Source organism: Miniopterus schreibersii (genome assembly GCF_964146895.1).
Source record: "Miniopterus schreibersii genome assembly, chromosome: 7".
Lineage (NCBI taxonomy): Eukaryota > Metazoa > Chordata > Mammalia > Chiroptera > Miniopteridae > Miniopterus > Miniopterus schreibersii.
Window position 1 is genome coordinate 55,978,574 of NC_138108.1, and position 23,274 is coordinate 56,001,847.

Consider the following 23,274-nt stretch of genomic DNA (forward strand, 5'->3'; position numbering starts at 1 on the left):
AATCTTAAATATCAAAGCAAGCAAACAAAACAAACCAAACAAACTCTTAGATACAAAGAACAGATTGGTGGTTACCAGAGGGGAAGAAGTTTGTGGGGAGGGCAAAAGGGGTGAAAGGGATCAGCTGTATGGAGATGGATGGTAGCTAGAATTACGATGTTCACGTTGTAGTAGATACAAATATTGAATTATAATGTTGTACACCTGAAATTTATATAATGTTATATACCAATTTTACCTCAATAAAAATTTAATGTAACTGTTTCGTTTTTACTTTTTTAATGTGATTACTAGGAAATTTCAAATTACGGATGTGGCTCTCATTATTTTTTTATTTTAGGCTCTCATCATATTTTTATCGCCCAACACTGATCTAGATCTAGATGTCCTCCTGGTACTCTGGGTCACTCACTCCAAACAGCAGTGACCTGGAATCAACACGTGTGACAACACTCGGGCCTTGTACAGGGCCTAAGGAAATAGCGATCCTCAGCAAGCCAGCAGGGCAATACACCTCTGAGAGGGAATCCTGCATACTGGCCCTGGAGTCATCTATGCTCTTTGTTCTGTTCTTAATGCGTTCATACAGAAAAGTGATGAGCTATCGGGGACACTTGCCACCCCATGACTGAAGTCAGATGACCAGGATTCATGCTCATTTGTTTGATCTGTGTGTCCCAGCTAGTACTACCATAGTAGAGTAAGGACTCTTAGACAACTGTTAAAAGTTGTTACAACAGAGCCCTAGGAGCAGGAGTTCCACCAAGATGGCAGGAGCAAGGGGGTAGTTCAGGCTGTTGTTTTCTTTTTTTAATATTTTTATTGATGTTTAGAGAGGAAGGGAGAGGTAGAGAGAGAGAGAAACATCGATGTGAGAGTAAAACACTGATTGACTGCCTTCTGCATGCCCCCTACCATGGGGGCCTGTAACCTGGGCATGTGCCCTGACCCAGAATTGAACCAGGAACCTTTCAGCGCTCAGGATGAAGCCCAACCAACTGAGCCACACGAGCCAGGGCCAGGCTATTGTTTTTAGAAAAGGAAAGCGCTGCTGGTATACCTAAAATCATGTGCCAGCACTCACTGGGTTAACATTTTTTTGTGTGCCTTTGGTGAATATGCTCTCCATGGTATGTCTGAAAGCCAAATTGTTGTAATCTTCATGAGAAGTAAAAGCTTTCTAGATTTTATCATTTTGACAGGTGAAGCACATCTGTTATAATCAACAATTTTTTTAGGATGTTAGTCTCACCACACAGATTTAGAAACATGCCTTCCTTTTCTTTAAATTAATTTATTGGGGTTCTAATGTCAGTTTGCCAAACAAAGGTTCTGGCAATGTCCATGATATGCTATAAAATTCTTATATGAAAAAGTAGTTTTGGAGGCAAAAAAAAAACAATACAAAAACACAACAAAAAACAACCACACTGGTCTAGCTGCTTAGCTGCCGACACGTTCAGAAAATCCCTTTATGTATATTCATGTAACCTTTGTATCCAGAAACTAAAGGAGCAACTAGAGTAAAGAAGTATATTTCTTGTATTGCTAATTATGTCACACTTCATATGCATTCATACGGGTCAATTAAAAAGATATCCACTACAGCGATTTCTGAATAAAGAATAAAACATGTTTTAAAAGAATCTTAAAACTGTAACATTCACTGACAGATCTTAGTCTGCCTGAGTCTTTCCACTTTGGGAAGCAGCAGTGTGTCAACATGTCAGGGCACTAGTAAGATAAAGCAAGGTATGACTCTCCTTTCTTGTGTTTCTCGGTTGTAGAGATGGAGAGAATGTGCATGCGGAAAGAGCTGATAAATCCCCCAAACATAAAGAATGACCAGCCAAATACACTACAAAAGGAAAAGGGAAGTCTAGATTTAGAAAAGATGTGGCAATTCTTTTGATATTTATATCCTTACCCCTGGAGAGTTCTATTTTTATCATTAAAAAGTGTTCATAAATGGTCACTGAATTTATGTTCCTATTCAAGTTTGCTCCAACACCCAATGGACATTTTAATCATGTTTATTGCAAGTGTTTGATGAGCTTGATTAAGAAAAAGCAAAAACGAGACAATCACAACGTGGAGAGTTTTTGATCACTGACAGGTATATCTTCAAAGTGTTATCTGTGTACCTGAATATTATGATTGCGTTGAATGACCCTGTTCTCAATTTGATCATTTGATGAGAGGTCTTGGACTATATTCAAGTATTGTGTCTTGAGCTGCATATTATCTAACTTCTTACACTAGATTTCTTCTGGACAGAGGGGGAAAGCTGTCTGTGGTTTTCATTCAGACATTTTCAGAAATCAAGTTATCCAGATTTGGAAGCTGATGATGACCAGCTAACGGCATAGTCTTGGAATTCATTAGATCCTTACTTGTCTACTTCCATCTCAATCTACACTATGCATTCCCATTGGCCAAAACCATCTTTGCGCTCCAATAAAAACCTATCCATCTCATAATTTCACTGCCACGATAAAAGAAACATTTTTCTCATTTCAGCGGTCGAAAATATCTTCTCTGATTTTTAAAATCTGGAGAGTCTTGTTCCTGCCCTTCCTTTGCACCGTGGATACAGAATGCCCTAGAACCATGACTGCCAGACCTCCCTAGGATCCTAGAGTGAGGTGCTGGCTGGGTTCAGCAGTAATAAAGCTCCGAGCAGAGCAATGTCACAGGGCCAGGGCTCCTCCGGCAAAGTTCATAGGACTTAAAGCCGCTGTGTAAACGCAATCTCATTTTGGCCCAGAGGTTATGGGATTGATTGGTTTCTTTGCTGTGTGTTTCTCTATAACTAGAATCTATGTAATCTGGTAAAATCCGAAGAGAAAATTTTGCCTAGTGGGATTTCTTTTAAATTATGCTTTCCGGGAGGTATGCCAGGCACAAGTCCTTTCTTCCACGGTGGATTCAGGGCAGGCAGAGGCAAGCTGACCTTTCCCACCCTTTTCATTCACACAGTTCTAAGCCCAGAACCTGCTTTTGTGCCCGGTGCTCATTCAGCCCTCAGCCTCTCTGCTGAGCCTACCAATTAGTGTTAGTAACTGTGGCCAGGGTTTAAGGTCTGGACGTGGGAACACAACTGAGAAGATGGATCCGTTTCAGGAGCTAGACTACCGAGAAGGCTTCTGATGGAACACAGAGGAAGCAATTCACGAGGCTTCGTAAGAGCCTGGGGAAGTCAGAGCTTCAAGTTTGGAAACTTTCTCTATCAAAGCCCTTTCATGTTACATCGATCAACTCATTCAATTTGCCTCATATCTTACTTGCTGCAACTGGAACGACATAACAAGGCCAGACATTTGTTTATAAATTATCAATAACTTATAAGTTTACCTTAAATACTAAAAAATACTCACAGATGTTTAAAATTCTATACCTGGAATCAAGGTGAAAATTTTGAGGAGCTCAAAGTCCATGACATTTGTTCTTATCTTCCCATTAGGATGTGTTTAGCAAAGAGTAGCTATAAATCTATCATTATTTATTTATTTATTTATTTTTTTAAATGTATCTTTATTGATTTCAGAGAGGAAAGGAGAGGGAGAGAGAGAGATAGAAACATCAATGATGAGAGAGTCATTGATCGTGCCCACAACCCGGGCATGTGCCCTGCCTGGGAATCGAACCCCGATCGCCTCAATCCTAGGTCGATGCTCAACCGCTGAGCCATGCCTGGCCAGGCTATCATCTTTGAAAGAAGGTGACTTTGAGCCCTAGTGGATTTGGGTCAGTGTTAGAGCATCAGTCTGCGGAATGAAGTGTCCCAGGTCTGATTCTGGGCAAGGGCACAAGACCTTGGTTGCAGTGGTGGGAGGCAACCAATCGATGTGTCTCTCCCCCTCTTCCCCCTCTCTCTCCTCCTTCCACTTTCTCTGAAAAGCAATGGAAAAAATATCCTCAGGTGAGGATTTTTTTTTTTAAAAAAAGAAGGTGACTTTGAGGCCCAGTAATATGAAATAACTTGCTGTAGGTTAAGTGAGCAGTGGGGTGGCTGTCAGGCACCGTGTGCTCAGGCTGCAGGGAGCAAGGTGGAGTAACGAAACGCGTGGGCTTTACCACCTGCCTTGCCTGGGTTCAGGTGTCAGTTGGCCACCCTTAGGCAACCCACTTAACTTCCCTGTGCCTCCATTTCCCTCCACAACAGGGCAAGTAGGAGTTTCTCACCCGCAGGTTTGCTATGAGCTAATGTGTGTCAAGCAGCTAGAACAATTCCAAGTATGCACCGTGTTTATTAAACATGAAATGCAATGGGATGGTGAAGACCTGTTTTGTACCTTATCTACTCACATGATCTTTATAAAAAAAATGTTTCTTAGAAACTAATTTGTACAACATTCCTGGGATGCTGAAGACCCAGGGTAGGACCTGGCTGCTTGTCAGGGAGAGCTGCGGTGCAGTTGTGACTTGCAAAGCTCGTTGCACAGTTGCCCTGCCCCCGACCAGAGCTCCCTGCTCACTGCGATGAAAAGAGGCTTCTCCACACCCAGTGTTACCGAGCGCCGCTGCATCCTTTGATCAGTGCTCTTGCTTCTAAGGATGGATTCGTATTTCTGAAACTTTAATTCAAAAGGAAAATAAGCTCTGTGTCTATTCGGCACATAGATTACGAAGATGTGACAACTGCAGAGCTATAAAGCAGCACACATACATGCTTAATGTGCAAATTGCATGTGAGCGGTAGCTCAAAGGCAACACGCAGGGGTCCAAACCTCCAGTTTCAAAACTCGTAACAGAAACCAGTGAAATATTTATGTTAGGAAGTCACAGACACCGTATTTACGGACGTATATCCCACCACGAACAGGCAACTTATGCCCACGTCCACGCGCATCCCCACGGCTGCGCCGAAGCCTAGGCTGCGCATTTCCGCTGCACTCGTGCTGTGCGGTGGCAAACGGCCCTCCAACGACACATCACAGGCAGAAAATTAAGGCGTAACGAGGTCATAATTGGCGTAGCGTCAGGCTCCGGATCCATTCCCTGCATTCGAGGTGTATTTTCCTTACGTTTCTACTTCCTTAATACAGACGTGGTTTTGCTTGGTAATGATAATGGTATTTTCGAAGCAGCGTGAAGGAAGCTCAGGGGTGGGCGAGGGTGCTGGTGCACGTGCGTGAGTGAGGGCGCCGGTGCACGTGCGTGAGTGAGGGCGCCGGTGCACGTGCGTGAGTGAGGGCGCCGGTGCACGTGCGTGAGTGAGGGCGCCTGTGCACGTGCGTGAGTGAGGGCGCCTGTGCACGTGCTTGAGTGAGGGCGCCGGTGCACGTGCGTGAGTGAGGGCGCCTGTGCACGTGCGTGAGGGCGCCGGTGCACGTGCGTGAGGGTGCCTGTGCACGTGCGTGAGTGAGGGCACCTGTGCACGTGCGTGAGTGAGGGCACCTGTGCACGTGCGTGAGTGAGGGCGCCTGTGCACGTGCGTGAGGGTGCCTGTGCACGTGCGTGAGTGAGGGCACCTGTGCACGTGCGTGAGTGAGGGCGCCTGTGCACGTGCGTGAGGGCGCCGGTGCACGTGCGTGAGTGAGGGCGCCGGTGCATGTGCATGAGGGCGCCTGTGCACGTGCGTGAGTCAGGAGCCCGACATGCTGCTGCGGCTCACCAGCAGCCTTCCAGCACTGGCGGGACTGGGGATGCCAGGGCGCTCTGCTTCCTTCCCAACACCCGCGGGGGCGGGGGGACACTCAATGAGGAAAAGCACATATTGCCCCATTTTCGTGTTTCCCACGGAGAGACGAGTCAAGAACGAATGCCTTCAGCCTCTGTCCCGCCTCACTTTCTCTGCCTCCTGGGAGAGATGACTTATCCGAGGGGGAGTTTTGGAGGACACGCAGGCTGGCCTGGGCTTGCCCCCTGGGATCTCCCGAGCCAGCATGGCCCTGTGGTTCTCGCATTCTGGTTTGTTCTCCATGATGTGGGAACCTTAGCAGGCACATTTCTTTCTACAGGGGTTAAGTTTAACCTTGGGGAAGGTGAGGAGGCGCAGGGTTGTTAGCGGTCTCTTTGGCCACAGATCTAAAGCTAGAGCTGCAAATCGGTAATAAAGCTGACATTTTGTAGTAAAGCTGACACTTTCATCTTCATCTGTTCACCTCTGTGCCTTCATTCTTACATCGTTTGAACTCAACAATCTCGGTTTGGAACCATAAAAAGCCCAACATTGCAGAATGATGGGTTAGGATCCTGAAAACTGCACATTAGCTGCCTTCCTCGTGCCCCAACAATTCTGTCACATGGCCCCTCTAATCAAAGAGCTCTTGGGTTAAGTAGCGAAGGAAATATAGAACCAACAGAGGAATCTCAGAAAACAGAAGGCCACTGGTTCATGGCAGAGAGTAGAGACATGATTTTGGGTATGTCTCTGAGTGACGCCAACTCAAATTCCCTTTGACCTGGAGGAATTTGACCAAAATACAGTGGTGAAAAGATCCATAAGATTTTGAGAAAACTAAGCTACCCTTTGGGGAGACTAATAAAAAAATCCATAACAAATGTTAATGGAAAGACTCTCCCAAGTAACTCAGAGATCTATCACACCTTAAGGGGAAATAGCAGCCTCCCATCATTGCAATAGCAAGGTCAATCCTCAGCAAGAAGGACAATGCCCTATTCTGATATAGGGCAGCAGAAGCAGTTGCTAATTAAAGTTACCAGATGGCAGAAGGCAGCATTAATAAGAGAAGCAGGGAAACTTGGACATCTTGGAACCAGCCAAAGGGTGGGAGAAAACTTGGAAAGCTACTTCTGTTAGCATTAGAAGAAGTCTTAGCAATATCCTTGTGTGTCTTCCTTGAGCTGGGGTGGCCTGAAGGGAACACAGTTATAAGTTTAGCCTGTGTGGCACCTGTTCTCCAAAAATGGTCTCCCAAGGAACTGCGCCTCCCAGCACACATGCCATTATGTACTTCCTCCTCTTGAGTTCTGTGTGTCCTCACAGAATCAACAGGATGCAGTGAAAGTGATGCCACATGGCTTCCAAGGCTAGGTCAGAAGAAGGCTTGCAGCTTCCACTTTGGTCTCTTGGAAAAAACAGCTACCATATAAAGACTCTGACTACCCTGAGACCTACATGTTGAGATGAAGCTCAAGCTAGCCACATGGAGAGGCCATATGGATTGAAGTGCCCAAGAAGCCCCCAGCTCTTCAAAGCATCTCAACCTAGGTACCAAACGTAAGTGAAAACACTGTTGGACATCCAGTAGAGTCCTGAGATGACTCCAACCCCAGCCAAAAATATAACTTCAACTGCATGAGAGACCTCAAATTAGAATCACCCAGCTGGGCCCAGTAAACACGCAGATTTAGGAGAGATAAGAATGTTATTTTTAAAATCATTGATTGTTTGGGTTGTTATCCACAGCAGCAGATAATTGGAACAGCCTTCAGGACATGGGGTGTTTATAGTAATATCTCTGAACTGCAACAGCCAGATTCCGGATGGAATTGTAATAAAGTGCCATCCATGTTTTACCCGATGGGGGGATCCACTTTCAGTTTGGATTCCAATCATGAAGTTGCTCATCTAAAAGAAGCAAAAACAAACAAACAAACAAAAAAATCACCCTTCCCATCAGTTGGTCAGAAAACAAAGGGCCTCCACGATTGATCAACAAATAATCATTCCTGGGAGACATGCAACTTGTGGAAGTGTTTAAATGCAATACACAAAATGGATTTGGCACAGTTGCAGATGGAAACTGAAAATCATGCAAAAAGGAGTAAAATTCTGACATAAGAAAAGCATACCCTAGCACAGACCACACTGGAGTAGAAAGCAAGCAAAAGAAAAGGCAGGAGATTACACTGAGTTCGAGTGCTTAAAGTTTGAATCATAGATCTGGTTTGAATTTTGTCACTGCCACTTATCAACAGTGTGTTTTTGGTCTAGTAATTTAACCTGCCTGAGTTTACAATGGGTAATCTTAGTACCTAAGTACAGAACCATAAATGAGTATTAAATGAGATGCTAAATGTAAAATACTAATTACCATACTTAGAACATAGTAGGTCCTTAACATAAAGTAGCGATTGTAGTACACTTTAACGGTTTGAGTAGTTTTGTGTGTTTTTGTTTGAATAATTTAAGAACCTATTCACCTAAGGGTTTTCACCAATTTCTTATTATAGGCAGTTTACATCTCACTATATATTTGTAGACTGTTGTATGAAGTTAGAAGTCAAGTACATTAGTTACTGCTACTGAAATAAAAAATCCCTGAAGTTTCAGAGAATTAATGAAATAGTTCATTTCTTGCTCACTCGGCATCCAAAATGGGCATTGCTTGTTGGTGGTGGGCAACTCTTCTCCAAGTGGTATTTCAGGACCCCAAGCTTACTACACTTTGTCATTTTGCCATTTTCAGTGTGACTTCCATATTCATTTAGATTTAACCAGACATAGAAAGATTATAGAATTTTATTACATACGGAAGTCTCTTAGGAACTAGGCTTGGAAGGGCCAACATCCCTTCCAATCACATTCCATTGATTGGAAATTACACACTTGGCCAAACCTAACTGCAAGGGATTTCGTGGTCTCGCTAAGAGCCCAGGAAATTTGGTAACAGACAGCAGTCTCTGTCTCATAAACTATAGAAACAAAATGACAAGTGATATGAACAACAACAAAAAGGAGAATATACTGTAGAGCAAAATGTATATAAACTTTTCCCCCTGGTGGGTATTCAACCACTCTCTACCAAGCATAATGTTTTTATTTCCAATGTAAAGAACCCTCTAGATCAAGGTGTAGATTTGTAGTCCTTAGCTGGCTCTCATCAAGATCCTAGTGCCCACTCAGGAAAAGAGGAGAGGTGATACGTTAATAAGACTTCTTGCTCTGCAGGTGTCTTATACAGGCTGGGGCAATAGTAGGTTTACAGTTGTGAGTACTCAAAACCCAGAGTTGATTCTTGTATAATTACTTATTAATTATTGTACTATTTTCCATAAGAACAACTGTAAACCTACTTTTGCCCCACCAAGTACATTGTACAAACGCCCAACTTAAGGGCTACCTAAGTTTTTATGGGGGGGGAAATCCCAAGCCCATTTTTCTTTTGTTTTATTTGTTAGTATATTTTCTCAGCAACTAATTTATTGGAATTGAGACTTCATGCATATTTGAGTAGACCATTCATTCATTCCATACCTTCCGTATGTCCAGAGATGTAGAAAGTGTAAGAGATGTAGAAAGTATAAGAGATGTAGAAAGTATAAGTTCAGTTGGAGAGCTGGAAGAGACATAGCCTAGGACATCTGGAAAACAATTCTAAGGAAATGTAAGAGAGGACAGCCTGGTACAATATGATGACCGTACTTTCCAGGCCCATCAATCAGAACATGGGATCCGACAAAGGATCTTTAATTAACTTGTGAATTTGTTCATATGAAGTCTCACAAAAGTGAACTAAATATCATGTGTCTGACAACACTCAGGCAAACTTGAGATTTTTCCATTCCATTTCCATCTCCTGGAGAGTGATCTAAAACCTTAAGGTACATGTCACATATATAACATCCTGCCAAGGAAGACGGGAATGTGCTTGCCTTTGTGGGCCTCGCTTGAGTTGTTTATTTCACTCATCTGTTTATTGGCCTGGGTGTCTGAAAGTTCTAGAACCTTTTTCTCTTGGTTTCTGAGTCTGGCAAGGTCATTCTGTTTCCTCCGCCCAGCACTGAGGCTCTCCAAGTCAGCGGGCTGCCCTCAGGCTCATCCACTTAGTTATTTTGCCATTTATGTGGCATAGGGGGCTCTGCTGTGAGGATTGCAAACCCCTTGGCTGTATCTTAGGAAGCCATGTAATGGTCCTTCTGCTCCAAGATTCCAACTCTTGCCCAGTTTATTCTGAGCTTCTCTCTCTCAGCCAACTATCCCCACTCTACACCCCAGGACTTGGCCCAGGATGCTGGGCCCCTTCTCAAAGGCAATCCATAGCAAGCCTTAGTCATATTCACTCAGCTTCCTTGCCAACGCTAAGAGGGGAAAAATGTACTTCCTGCTCTATTTGCGAAGAGATTATTCTTGCTCAGCCGGAGTAGCTCAGTGGTTGAGCATCGACCTAGGATCCAGGAGATCGAGGTTGGATTCCTGGTCAGGGCACATGCCCGGGTTGTGGGCTCGATCCCCTGCAGGGGGTGGGGAGGGGGCAGCAGATCAACCACTCTCTCATCATTGATGTTTCTCTCTCTCTCCCTCTCCCTTCCTCTCTGAAATCAAAACATATTTTTAAAAAAGATTATTCTTACCATCATGAGGCCTTCTTTGCTACTCTGGCTTTTCATATAGACTGTTTTCTCTCTCTCAAACTTGGTTCTTGATATTCAAAATCAAGTTTTTAGAATTAAAAACAATCCACAAAAACAACACTTTTTATGACTGTTTCACACTCTCAGATGTGCTCTGGCTTTCAAACTATTGCTCCTGTTGTGTATTTTTAAAGTCTTCTTAAAAGCTTAAAGCCAGGAATTTGACTAAATGCTTTCTCTCTGTGTCATCCCAGACTGGAGGAGCGTGCACAGACAGTATTCTTGATGCTGCTTAAATGATCAGGAAAGGGTAGGGGTAAATGAGATTTCCCCCCCCAAACGCATAATTTAATACCAAAATATTTTTCTGCTGCAGAAATCTAAAAGATTTAGTTCATTTAAATATGCCGCTTTTATGGAAAATAATGAAATTGGAACTGTTCTGGAAAATCCCAATTGTATAGTCACCACAAATTGCATTGTACAAATGTTAAATATTGAGGGAATTCACTGGTTAGGAAGACCACCAGGGGTTAGAGAAAGCTCAGTGGTTAGCCTCCCAGTTACTGCCAGCATGTAGCTGTGCCAAAGGACAGAGGGGCCTTTGTGTTCTCCTTAAATTCCACAAAGCAATACGTTTGCATGTTAAGTAACATCCCACTCGCATTTAATCAATGGTTCTCAAATTTACTGCTCAAAAGAATCATCCAGAGAACTTGTTTTAAAATGCATCTTATTTAAAAATGCAGACTCCTGAACTCATCTCTAGAGACAGATTAAATACGCCAGGCTGGGACTCGCTAAGCAGTTTTAACAGATACTCAGATGATCCCAATTCAGGTGGAACTCAGACCACAGCTTGAGAAACATCTCAGATGAGGGAAGGGAAAGGTTCATCCACCCAGCTGCCCTGTTCCATAACAGGACTCCTGCAGCTCAGCCTCATCAATCACCACCCACCTGCATGCCGACGATTCTACGGCTTGCCAGGGTTCGCGTAGACAGCCTACCTGCTGCGGCAGGTGGGTGCCCACCCACAGTCTCCCATGCAGAATCAGCATCTCAACACCACCTGTGATTTAAGGACTTGCTCAGCATTTTGGCCATCTGGACACAAACTCACACAGTAGACAGTGGTAGAATTGCCAACTAAATGACCTGCACAGCAAGCTCTTCTTCAGCAATCGGCCAGCTTTTGTGCTTTGACAATAAGTTATCATTTTTAGAGATCTGATTTTTTTTCCCTATAGGAAGATGCTCTTAATTCTCTAAAAATTAGCTATTATATGTTAAATATTCTTGTGGCTATCAAAATACCCTGAAAATTACACTCGCTTCATTAGAATAGGAGGTATGATAAGATTATATTTGTCTTCATGAACAAAAGCAGGACAGGTGATTTATTATTGTTAAGATGTGTCACTGTTGCTGCTGCTGCATTGCTGCTAGCATTTTTTAAGGGTCAAAATTCACAAGAAAAATCTCATTTCTGAGCATGTATGAAAACACAAAATACAGATTTTTTTTCCACATTTACAATGCCAATAATTCCAAAGATATTCAAAAGGTTTTTTATTCTATTCTATAGGTGCTAGCTATATTTCCAAACATTCATCTGAGTGGAATAGACAGTGTGCGCTCAAGTGCATTGTGCTGACTAAAATCGGTTGTTATAATTGGAACCAAGAGAACTTGTAGGTAAAATATTGGACTGGAATGAAATAGAAAATTTCACAGAGCTTTGTGAAAATACAATGATGCTTGTTTCAAAGTGCCTTACTGGGAGAGGAATTATTTACTATCACGAGTTACAAGTAATGAGGTGAAATGAAATAAAATGGGAATATGTAGGAAGCCTATCTGACTTCCTACTTATTTAATGGTGAGACTTATTTAATGGTGAGTTATGTTCTGCCAGGAAAAAAATCCATATCAAATGAAGCATTGAAAACCAGCCTAGACAGTGCAAAATCCTTCCCAGACAAAGGGGAAATTAATGGACTAACCAAACTTAATACAGCCTTAGTGTTCTATCACCCCATTTCATTCACCCCATTTCAGCATTCTAGGACCTAATGTTCCTAAAGAAATCACTTCTTCCCATGCATATTCAGCACAGGAAACTATTAAATCCAAAACACTGCAGAAACTAATTGTAAAATTGCTATGGTACATAGTGAAAGTGGAGGCGATAGAAAATATCTAAGCAATTTAGGCCCAATAGGCCACCATAATGAATCACAAGGCTTCACCACTGTTAGACTCTATCCAATCTCGTTTCTCTCTGTCTTCTTCTCTCATAGCTTGGACCACAATTTCTTTCAGCCTTGTGTCAGCCCTTAGGCTAATTCAAATACACTGCTCTCTCACTCCTTCCCCTGCCCCCAATCTGAGGGGACTTAGTATTAAGTCCATATTTAGGCTAGGGGGTCTAGAGACTCAGTGACTACTGTTGCACCCATGGGTTCCTTGTCCAGAAATTTGGATCCCTGCTCACGATTCCTCATTGCTATAAGTAGCCAAACGTGATCATGCAGGCTTTACGCCCAGGTCCTAAGTAATGACAAGTATTTTTGCTGGTACTTCCTGCTGTCATTACCAATGGCCCCTGGGCCTTGTACTTATAGGCTAAAGTGGTAAGCCCTTCCCCTAGTGTCTTCCACAGCCCTTCTTAAAAAGCAATGTACTGTTTCTTTGCGAGAATACCACCTTACTATGAGGCTGAGCATCTATTAGGGTACATTCCAAAATCTAGGTCCAAATTTGTCCAAATGAGCAAGACCTTAGTGGGCTTTGGTTTTAGATATATTTTCTCAATCAATTCAATCTGAACCTTTTCAGATTTAGACCCTAGTTTTTTGTTGTTGTTTTTTACTATCCAACAAATCTGTCTTTTCTTCCTAATTTCATTTTATGTTTCTGTTTAAGCTCACCTGGTCACTGAAGAAGTACTGGCTCTACCAAGTTCTTAAGAACTTGTGAAGACCTCAAGTACACTCTGTCCAACATCTTTTACACCATCAGATTCTCTTGTCTCTAATCTTTTTACAAGATTCTGCTCTGTTCTAATTCCTCATTTGAAGTCCCACTCCCACCTGTCTTTCACCAGTGCCCAATCTCTCCTGGTTGTATAGTGTATGACTCCCAAAATAGCATATGTAAGCACAGAAATTTCCAAACAAGAGTATGAGATATACAGTGTGTCACATACAAACCGGAGAGTTAGATGGGAAGACATTCCTAAAATAAAAAAATTTAATTCAGGCATGGATGTGAGTTTAATATAATTAGACTTGTCTCAAATGTAGGTGTTCAAGAAGAAAAATGCAAGTAGCCCTTTATGACAGTGGTGAAATTAAGCATAATGCTAACATGCAGGACTGATGGGGAAATGAGTGCTTTCATGGGAAGCAGCATGATTTTTGGAAAACATAATTTGGCAATAACCATTGAAATTTAAAAGGTACATGCCTTTGAAACGCAAGTCAAAACCACAATGAGATACCACCTCACACCTGGCAGAATGGCTATTATCAATAAGGCAGAAAACAACAAGTGTTAGTGAGAATGTAAAGAAAAGAGAACCCTCACTCACTGCTGGTGGGAATGTAAACTGGTACGGCCACTATGGAAAGCAGTAGGGCAGTTTCTCCAAAAATTAAAATAGAGCCACCATATGACTTGGTGGTCCTTCTTCTGGGTACCTACCTGAATATTTTGAAAACATTTATTCATAAAGATGTATGTACCCCTATGTTTATCCCAGCATTGTGCTTGGTGGCCAAGACATGGAAACCTTGGTGTCCTTCTATGGGTGACAGGGTGACAAAGATGCGGTTATATACATACACAGGAGAATACTGCTCAGCCATAAGAATGGATGAAATACCGCCAGTTGCGACAGGATGGGTGGATCTGGAGAATATCTTGCTGAGTAAAATGGGCCAGACAGGGAGGGACAAGATTTCACTCAAATGTGGGATATGATATAATCAGAGAGCAACAAGTGAACAAGCAGGACAAACAGAAAAACTCAGACACAGACAACAGTGTGGCTGTTACCAGGGGGGAAGGTGAATGGGGGGAGGCTGAAGAGGGTAAAGGGGGTCAAATATATGGTGATGGGGGGAGACTAGACTTTGAATGGGGAGCACAAAATGCAATATACAGATGATGTGTTGTAGAACTGTACACTTGAAACTTACATATTAACCAATGTCACCCCAATCAATTTAATTTTTTTTAAAAAGTCTCATTTCTTTGAACCAACAATGACACTTTAGCAAATATTTGACTGTTTCATCTGTGTTGGGACCTAGGAAAGCCATATTGTGCAAGACAGACAGGTCCTGACTCTCATGGAGCAACTATTCCTAAAGGAGGCAAATTAATCAAATCACCAAGGATATTAATGTGATTAAACTACAACCGTGACGCATGCTATGTGATGCACGTACATGGTGGACCTGATCACATCTGTAGGGTTAGGAAAGGCTTCCCCAAGAAGTGAGATCAAAGAATGAATAGAAGTACACTGGGTAGAAAGGAGGGGAAATATTTCAGACAGAGAGGGCAGCATGTACACACATTTCCTCAGTCTGTTTAATTGTCACCACACCCACTCTTAGCACTCTGGTCCAACAAGCCAAGCTCACACCCATGTTAGGGTCTTTGCATTCTGTGTTCCCTTTGCCTGAAACTCTCTTCCCCATGATCTCTGCATGGTTGACTACTTTTTCATTCAAATCCCAACTATAAGAGATGCCCCTTCAGGACAGCCTTCCCTGCCCACCCAGTAAGGAGGAACCCATTGGTCATTCTTCTATCAGCTTCGACTGATCAGCTTCTTATCCTTAGCATGGCCATGAACAATCATCAGTATCTGGTACTTGTCTTGTTTGTTCTGGGTTTGCTTTTTGTATCGCTTTTACCACTTTACCCCTCTACAATCTAAGCTCTTTTAGAAGCAGAAACCTTGCCTGTCTTTTCACTGATAAAACCCCAGAGTCTCAAAGTAAACTAATAAATATGTTCTTCTGACGGAGGGAGCATGGGAGAACATTGGAGAAATGGAGAGAAGGCAGTCAGTGAGGAGGGAGGTCAACCTGACCATAGATGGAAATTTGATTAGAAAGGGCCAAAAATTGGCAGCAGAACTCAATCAGAAGATATTACAGTGATGGGAGATGGTGGAGGCATGAATTAGTTGAATAGCCCTGGAGATAGGGAGAAGTGGACAGACTGAAAAAAATATGTAGGGAGTAAGACTGCACTGGTGATGAGTTGTATTTGGGTAGTTATTTCTACTGTGCAATTATCTGGATGGCAGTACCATTCACTAAGACAGAAAATGCTGGGGAGGACTGAGTTTGATGGAGTTATGAGTTTGGTTTTAGATAAAATGAGTTTGTGGCAGTAGGATTTATGGGTCTAGGGTCATGAAGAGAGGTATGGCGTAGAAGAATAAATCACAAGTAATCTAAAAAGTAAAAAAAAAATATGTTGCAGTCTGCATGGTTCTGGACTCTAGAGAGGTCTCGGGTAAAGACAGAAACATTGACGCCATCCGGCATACATGGTATGAAAGCCTTGCATTGATGGGGTTGTTTAGAGACAGACTATTATATGTAAAGGGAAGAATGCTTAGACTGAGCCCAGGAAGGCTGCACTGAGGAGGAGGCAATGGCAAAGTAGTCTGAAAAGGAGCAGCAGAAGAGGTAGAAAGAAAAGCAGATTGCCTTCTAAGGAGCAGAGAGGATGGTCAGGAGTATGCTAAAGAAAGAAAAAGGTCCCATGGATTCTAACATCACACTGGTTATGGTGACTTTAGCAAGAACTGGTCTATGGAGAAACCTATTACGTAAGTGCTACACAGCACATAAAGCTACATGATGTTCCCTAAAACAGTGTTTGTAGTAGCATAAATGAAAAACATCTGCCTGAAAACAATGTAAATATCAATGGGGAATACATACAGGGATTATGAGACACCCATGTGCTGGAATGCACGCAGCCATTGAAAATGAGGAAATCTACGTATGATGACATGGAGTGATGTCCAGATATATAAGTAAAGAGAGAAAGCCCATTGCAGATAAGTATGTCTGGCCTGGTCCATTTTTTTTTGTAAAACCTGTGTAGACTGGTTGATACAGTTATTAAAAAGGAGAAAATTGAAAAGAATTTATAGCACTAAATTCTTAACAGTGGACTCTTCTTGAATGTCGAGCTAAGTGGTGGGAGCAGGAAGATAGGGATGGGCTGAAATTTAAATGGTGAGATTATAGATACTATAACTTTCTATGTATTTCAGATTTTTTAAAAGCTGGTTATGATGTAAAAAGATATTGCTTAAAATCCTAGCCCAATATAAAAGCTGAATCTATAAAATCACTATTTCCAAAAGTATGTCAGGCAAATGGGTAATGTCATAACAGGCAAAGAAAGTTCAATCGGCACATTCACTAAGTAGAACTTCTTTTGAAGTAGAAAAAAAATTATTTTATGATTTTAAGTCAAATGCTAGACATACCCAAAGTGGTACCATTGCTTAACAAATACTTTTTATCTAATTTGAATTCCCAAATTTTACACAGACTTATCAGAGATCTATATTCAGCAAACAGTTTCTTAGATTAAATAGTTTTATTTAGCCCTGGCCGGGTAGCTCAGTTGGTTAGAATGTTGTCAGGATACGCTAAGGTTGCAGGTTCGATCTCTGGTCAGGACACATACAAGAAGCAAATAACAAATGCTTAGATAAGAGGAACAACAAAATCGTTATTTCTCTCTCAAAAAAAATAAAAAAATAATAGTTTTATTTAGTTTATTTTAAAAATTAATTAATAGATTCTATTTTAAAGCAAGCAATGATGAAGAATAGTCCAGTATTCATGGACTTATTCATATCATTCACTAAAATCATACAATTTTCCAAATATGTTATCAAATACAATTACAAAATAAGCAGATATGATATTTTATAAAAATATTTTAAGATGTGTCTTTTAAACCTGGGGTGGCTCAGCAGTTGAGCATCAACCTAGGATCCAGGAGGTCGAGGTTCGATTCCCTGTCAGGGCACATGCCCGGGTTTCGGGCTCGATCCCCAGCAGGGGGCGTGCAGGAGGCAGCCGATCAATGACTCTCTCATCATTGATGCTTCTCTCTCTCTCCCTCTCCCTTCCTCTCTCTGAAATCAAAATATATATATATATATTTTAAAAGATGTGTCTTTTAACATTTAAGCACCTTAAATTTAATTTTAATAAAAAGTAATGTCACTAATACTACACCGTTGTCTACTATTTTAATTCATGTAATTCAAAAATCATGATGAATCTCATAAATGGATCAAGTTTATAAAATGTGTAAAAAGCCTTGATCAAAGTCTGCTGAATTTGCAATTTAGGGGTAACTTAATAACTTGAGTCCCTCTCCACAGTTAAATTAGGGCATCTACAGTCTAAAACAAACAAGAAACAAGAAAGATTTTAAGGTCAGAGAAATTTGAAATTTTTTTTCTCATTTTTGTATAATTCACTAAGATTTCATTCTTTTCTATCATATGACGTTTTTACTTTGGATAGCAATATAATGTATAATCATAATGTATGAAGTACCACGGAAGCACACATGAAGAGCAATTGGATTTTTAAAAATGCACAGAAGCAGCCCTAGCCAGTTTGGCTCAGCGGATACAGTGTTGTCCTGCAGGCTGAAGGGTCCCGGGTTAAATTCCGGCCAAGCACACACCTTGGTTTCAGGCTCCATCCCCAGCCCTGGCAGGAGAGCCGAGGAAACCAATCGATGTGTCTCTCTCACATCTCTCTCTCTTTCTCTCTCTCTTCCCCTCTCCCTCTTCCACTCTCCCTGATAAAAGTGATAGAAAAAAAATCTTCAAGTGAGGATTAAAAAAACACACACAAAAGCAAATATTGATTTCTGATACTACATAACACCTCAGGTCATCTTGACTATGATATAATTATTTTTGCTAGGTGTCCTTACACTGTAACTCTTGCAAGCCAAACTATTTCAAGCACAAAACTCCTATACTATTAGGAAATTTTGAAATGTTTTAGAACCTCAATACTAAAGCCTAATTTTAAACACAAGCACTGTATATGTCTTTGAGTTACTGAGCTGAAATACCAAAAGCATTTTTGGTCCATCACCCTGCCTTTAGACAGTGTCTATCTAATCCCCAAAGGACTTAGATGCTATTTTATTTTTAAATATCTCAGTTATGATGATTTCACAACCTCTCTTCTAATCCATTCCAGTATTTAAAATTCCTTTCTCTCAGAAATTCCTTTTCTAAGGTAAACTAGAAGGAAACAGTAAAAGGGGACTAGAAGGACTTTAAAATATTCATTCCTCTTTAAAAAAAACAAACAACAAAAGTGGATATTCTCTTAGTAAATCTATCAGTAAATCCTGATAGATTTAGAGTCAGCTTTGAGCAAAAAGATCAGGCAGTCTTACAGGGCTGCACTTCAGGGACGCTCTTTTCTCCATGAACGCAAGCTTGGGCTCACAGTTGCTGCTGAGCCGGGCAGTCAACCCAAGGAAGGTGGCTCCAAGTTTGCAGCTCTCCCTTGGCTGGGCTCAGGAATTTGCCCCCTCAGAGGTGTCCCTTATCTTCACTATGAACCCTAAGATCTTATAAGAAACAAGCAAGGGAAAGCACCCTCCAAGTGTAAAGCAGTCTAGAATTTTAGTGTCTGTCCTGTTCATTACGCTCCCAGGTTTGCCCCTGACCTTTCATCTTTCCTCTCTGCGTACCTCCTTCCACCCCACACCTGTACATTTACAAATCCCGGGAATTGGAAATCATTTCTAGAGGGCCCAGTTCTGTACCAATCAGATAAACAAACCCCAGGCAAACCCACTTACCATTTACTGTCATAGTAATACATTTGCATTTTAAAGGGAAATTTCTTCAGATACAATCTTACCATAAAAGCACCTTGGTGAGCCAGAGTGGGGAGGTAATTTCTGTTCAGAAAGGTAGGTCTCATTAATAGTTGACTCATGGCCATGAGAAAGTAAGGAAAGAAAGCATTATCTTTGTAAGAAGAATTAACTTGTCCATGGAAAATGCTACTAGGCTGTGTATGCTGTTTGGTAAATTCAGTGTGCATTTTATTCCTTCTTAGCTTCTAGCATAGTGTATTTAGTTCCTGTTACTTTTACTTCTATGTTAAAGAAAGCAAAGTTAGTCATATCATTCTCAGCGCTAATAAAATTGATGCTGAAAATCTGACAGAGAAAACAGATGGCTTTTTTTTCCTCCAAAGACCCATCAAATCTCTGTCTGCAGCCAGGCCTTGTTTCCTGGATCCTACATGTTTTATTGTTTGATGCAATTGAAGACATATAATGGACACAATAAAAATGCCAAATTGATTGTTTCTGGAAGGGCATTCCCTCACACTCATGTTACTTGTTTATTATAATTCAGAAGAGTCAGATAACAAATTTCTGAGCAACAGAGCAGTAGAATATTTGACTTCTAGCCCCAGACTTACCATTAAAAACCCCAGGACAAACCACTTGATTTTTCTTAATGCAGATTCCAAATCAGTAGGTTTAGGGTGGGGCTTTTGATGATGATGCTGGTTCTCAGACCACAGAGCGGTAAGACCTAAGATACCTAACTCATGTGTGTAAATAACAGCAATTGTACTTGTTACACAGTGCAACTGGGTAACATAACAGCCAAGAAAATTAAAAACCTATGTAAATGGGAAGCTTTATTACTTAAGATATTTTAGCACCTTGCTTTTAAAACAAACCCAAGGTAAAAGTCTAACTTTGCAAAATACATCAGTAATTAAGAAAGAATTTACTATTCTTTGGACAACATTTTATCAGAGTGCCACTGTGATTTTTTAAAATTATTGAGATCCCTGCCCACCGTGGCTCAGCGGTTGAGCGTTGACCTAGGATCCAGGCGATCAGGGTTCGATTCCCAGTCGGGGCACATGCCCGGGTCGGGGTTGACTCATGGCAGCCCATCAATGACTCTCTCATCATTGATGTTTCTATCTCTCTCCCTCTCCCTTCCTCTCTCTGAAATCAATAAAGATATATTTAAAATAAAAATTAAAAAATAAAATTATTGAGATCCTTTAATGTATTTAAGGCAATTCAACATTAAAAATTACATTTAATGCATGGCTTCTCAAGAGTACAACCATTTCATAAATCTATATGCCAATAACTTATAAACTAAGTGACATCTGCAGTCAGATTCTATTTAATGCCTAGATGGTCATGCAGTTTCTGTCTATCTGATCTAAAGTCTTAACAAAACTCAATTCAAAGAACCCACTTGACTGTTTTTCCCCACTGAGTGCATGAACGGCAGCTGCGGCACTTTGTGTATGTGAAGCAAGTGTGCATTTATTATTGGACTGGAAGAATTCTCTTTGGCCAGAGCAATAAATGTGCCACTCTAGAAATGACGGTCTATTATTTTAGAAAAATAGAAAGGTTTTAGTGACTCACAAAGGCAATATCTCTTTGTCAGTTTGCAAAATTTCTTTGTATCATTTTTTTTTCTTACACTCTACATTGAATCCACTCTTTATGTCATTTTTAAGCCTATACCTAGTTGAAACCAGGACTTACGATGAGATATTAAAAAGAAATAATTCTAAATTGGTAAGCCATATGGAGCCAAAATCCTTCAGTTGATGAGAATAAAAAAGACAGCACTAAATGTATGTGTGTTAATGTGAGGATTGGTTTTTGCCAACCACTGTAGTTCTTACAAATTTATATTGAGCGATGGCTCCAAGAATGAAAACAGTACATGGATTATTAAGCAGAAAAACTGGAATAAAAGCATAGATGTCTTGGATATGTGAATCAGGAGTTGGCATGAAGTATTTATTAAGCTGTATCTAAAAATTATAGCATCAGTTCGAGTGATTTTGCAATTTGGCCTCTGAACACAAAAACAAAAATAAAAGTAAAAAACCTAGTTCTTATTAAATTATATAATTAAGAAAAGAAATGGTTTCCATAAGTTATCATTTAAAGAAGAAAAAAGACTTCTTTGCTGTCCTAATTGACCTGATGAGCAATAGCCTGGCACTTCCATCTTATTCCTCTTTCCAGTAGGTAATTGATCCATTGGAAACATTTTGTAAAACATAGCAATTTTCTTTTTCTGACGTTAATAGCTCCTTGTTTATATGACTATATGTGGCATTGATTATAAAGACATTTGTTGGATTCTAGTTTTATACTTATACATTTATAGGAACATAGCAACGATTAGGAGAGACTCTATATATTTTCTCAATTTATTGAGCAGTAAAACCAGGAACAAAGAAATGAGAGAAGTTGGAGATTAGATGACAATGTAGTGACTTTGATTGAATCCAGTTCAGGAAAACAGTTAACTGCTTCCAAAAGTATTTATAAAAGTCCTGTCCATAAACTGTATATTTGAGGCATATTTGACTAGATATTAAAAACTGTTTGATGTACATACATGTTTTTAACAGCCCTGTTTACAATAGCCAAAAGATGGAAACCACCCAAATGTCCATCAATAGACGAATGGATAAACAAATTATGACATCTATAATAATCTATTTTGTATAACATGTAGTATATAATATATATTATAGTATAAAATATCTATAATAGTATATTATTCAGCCAGAAAAAGGAATGAAATACTGATACCTGTTGCAAAACCTCAAAAGCATTCTGCTAAGTGAAAGAAGCCAGACAATAAAAAAGGTCACGTATTATATGATCCCATTTATATAAAATATCCAGAATAGGTAAATCCATAGGCACAGAAAGCAAATTGGTGGTAAGTAGGGGTTGAGAAAGGGGACAAAGGGGACTGATGGCTTAACACGTATGGGGTTTCCTTCTGGGGTGGTGAAATGTTTTGGAACTAAGAGGTAGTAGTGGTATGACACTGTGAATATATGTACTAAAGGCACTAAATTGTTCACTTTATTTTTATTTATTTATTTTTTTAAAGCTTCATCTTTTTTTTTTTTTTAATGTATCTTTATTGATTTCAGAGAGAGGAAAGGAAAGGGAGAGAGAGATAGAAACATCAATGATGAGAGAGTCACTGATCGAGCCCACAACTCGGGCATGTGCCCTGACTGGGAATCAAACCCCGATCGCCTGGATCCCAGGTCGACGCTCAACCGCTGAGCCACGCCCGGCCGGGCTAAATTGTTCACTTTAAAATGGTTAATTTTGTTATGTGAATTTCTCCTCTATAAAAACAATTTGAGAGTAAACAAAAATATAAGTGCAATTAATCAACATTTCCCGCCTCGTCAGCACAGTGCCTGGATGATAGTAGTTTAATAAACGTTTGTTGAGTGATGCATGGGTAATAAGATTAGAGCTCTCTTGCTACATGGTCTCTTTTCAGAAAGACAGCTTTCAGATTTTTGGATTATTGGCCCCTTCTAGAAACAGTGGAACTGGAAAGCATTATCAAAATCACAGAATTTAGAAGGGGAAGAAATGTTAGATGACAAAGGGTCTAACCTCATTATTTTACAAGCCCACAGATGTGACTGGCCTTAATCACTTAACACAGCCAGTTAGTCTCATTGGTAGACTAGAATACAAGGTTCCAGTTTTCCAGCTCTCTTTTCTACTCCCCACTCTTCAGCCAAGACCCAAGATCCCTGAGAAGGGTGGGGCCTGGTGGAGGCGGAAAGAGTTGGCCAGACAATGGCTGTAATAAAGTTATTTACTCTTGCGGATCAGGACTCAGGCCATATTTGGGTGTGGAGGGAACACAGCTGTACTAGGAAGAGGAAAACCAAAGTGGGTGGTAAATAAATTATCAAAAGTATAAAATGCAAATGTCCCAATGGTGGATGCAATTCTATTCCCATGAGGTAGATATCTAAAACTGTTAACTCTTTCTGTAAGAGAGGTTAATTTTGCTTGAAAGGAGAAAGATAAAGTTAGGTCTCACTTAAAGCCAAGGAAAATAAATACATATGT

The 23,274-nt window shown here is 40.7% G+C and overlaps 1 long non-coding RNA gene across 1 annotated transcript in view; it reads right to left on the bottom strand.

Annotated features, from left to right (window-relative positions):
- Positions 1–7,317: 7,317 nt before the first annotated feature.
- LOC308559686 overlaps positions 7,318–23,274 on the bottom strand; it is a 39,206-nt gene continuing 23,249 nt past the window's right edge. Inside the window, exons 3-4 of the long non-coding RNA XR_013999192.1 lie at positions 9,167–11,335; positions 7,318–7,537 (exon numbers count right to left, since the gene is read on the bottom strand). This is a non-coding gene — a long non-coding RNA (uncharacterized lncRNA). The remainder of the gene's footprint in view (positions 7,538–9,166; positions 11,336–23,274) is intronic.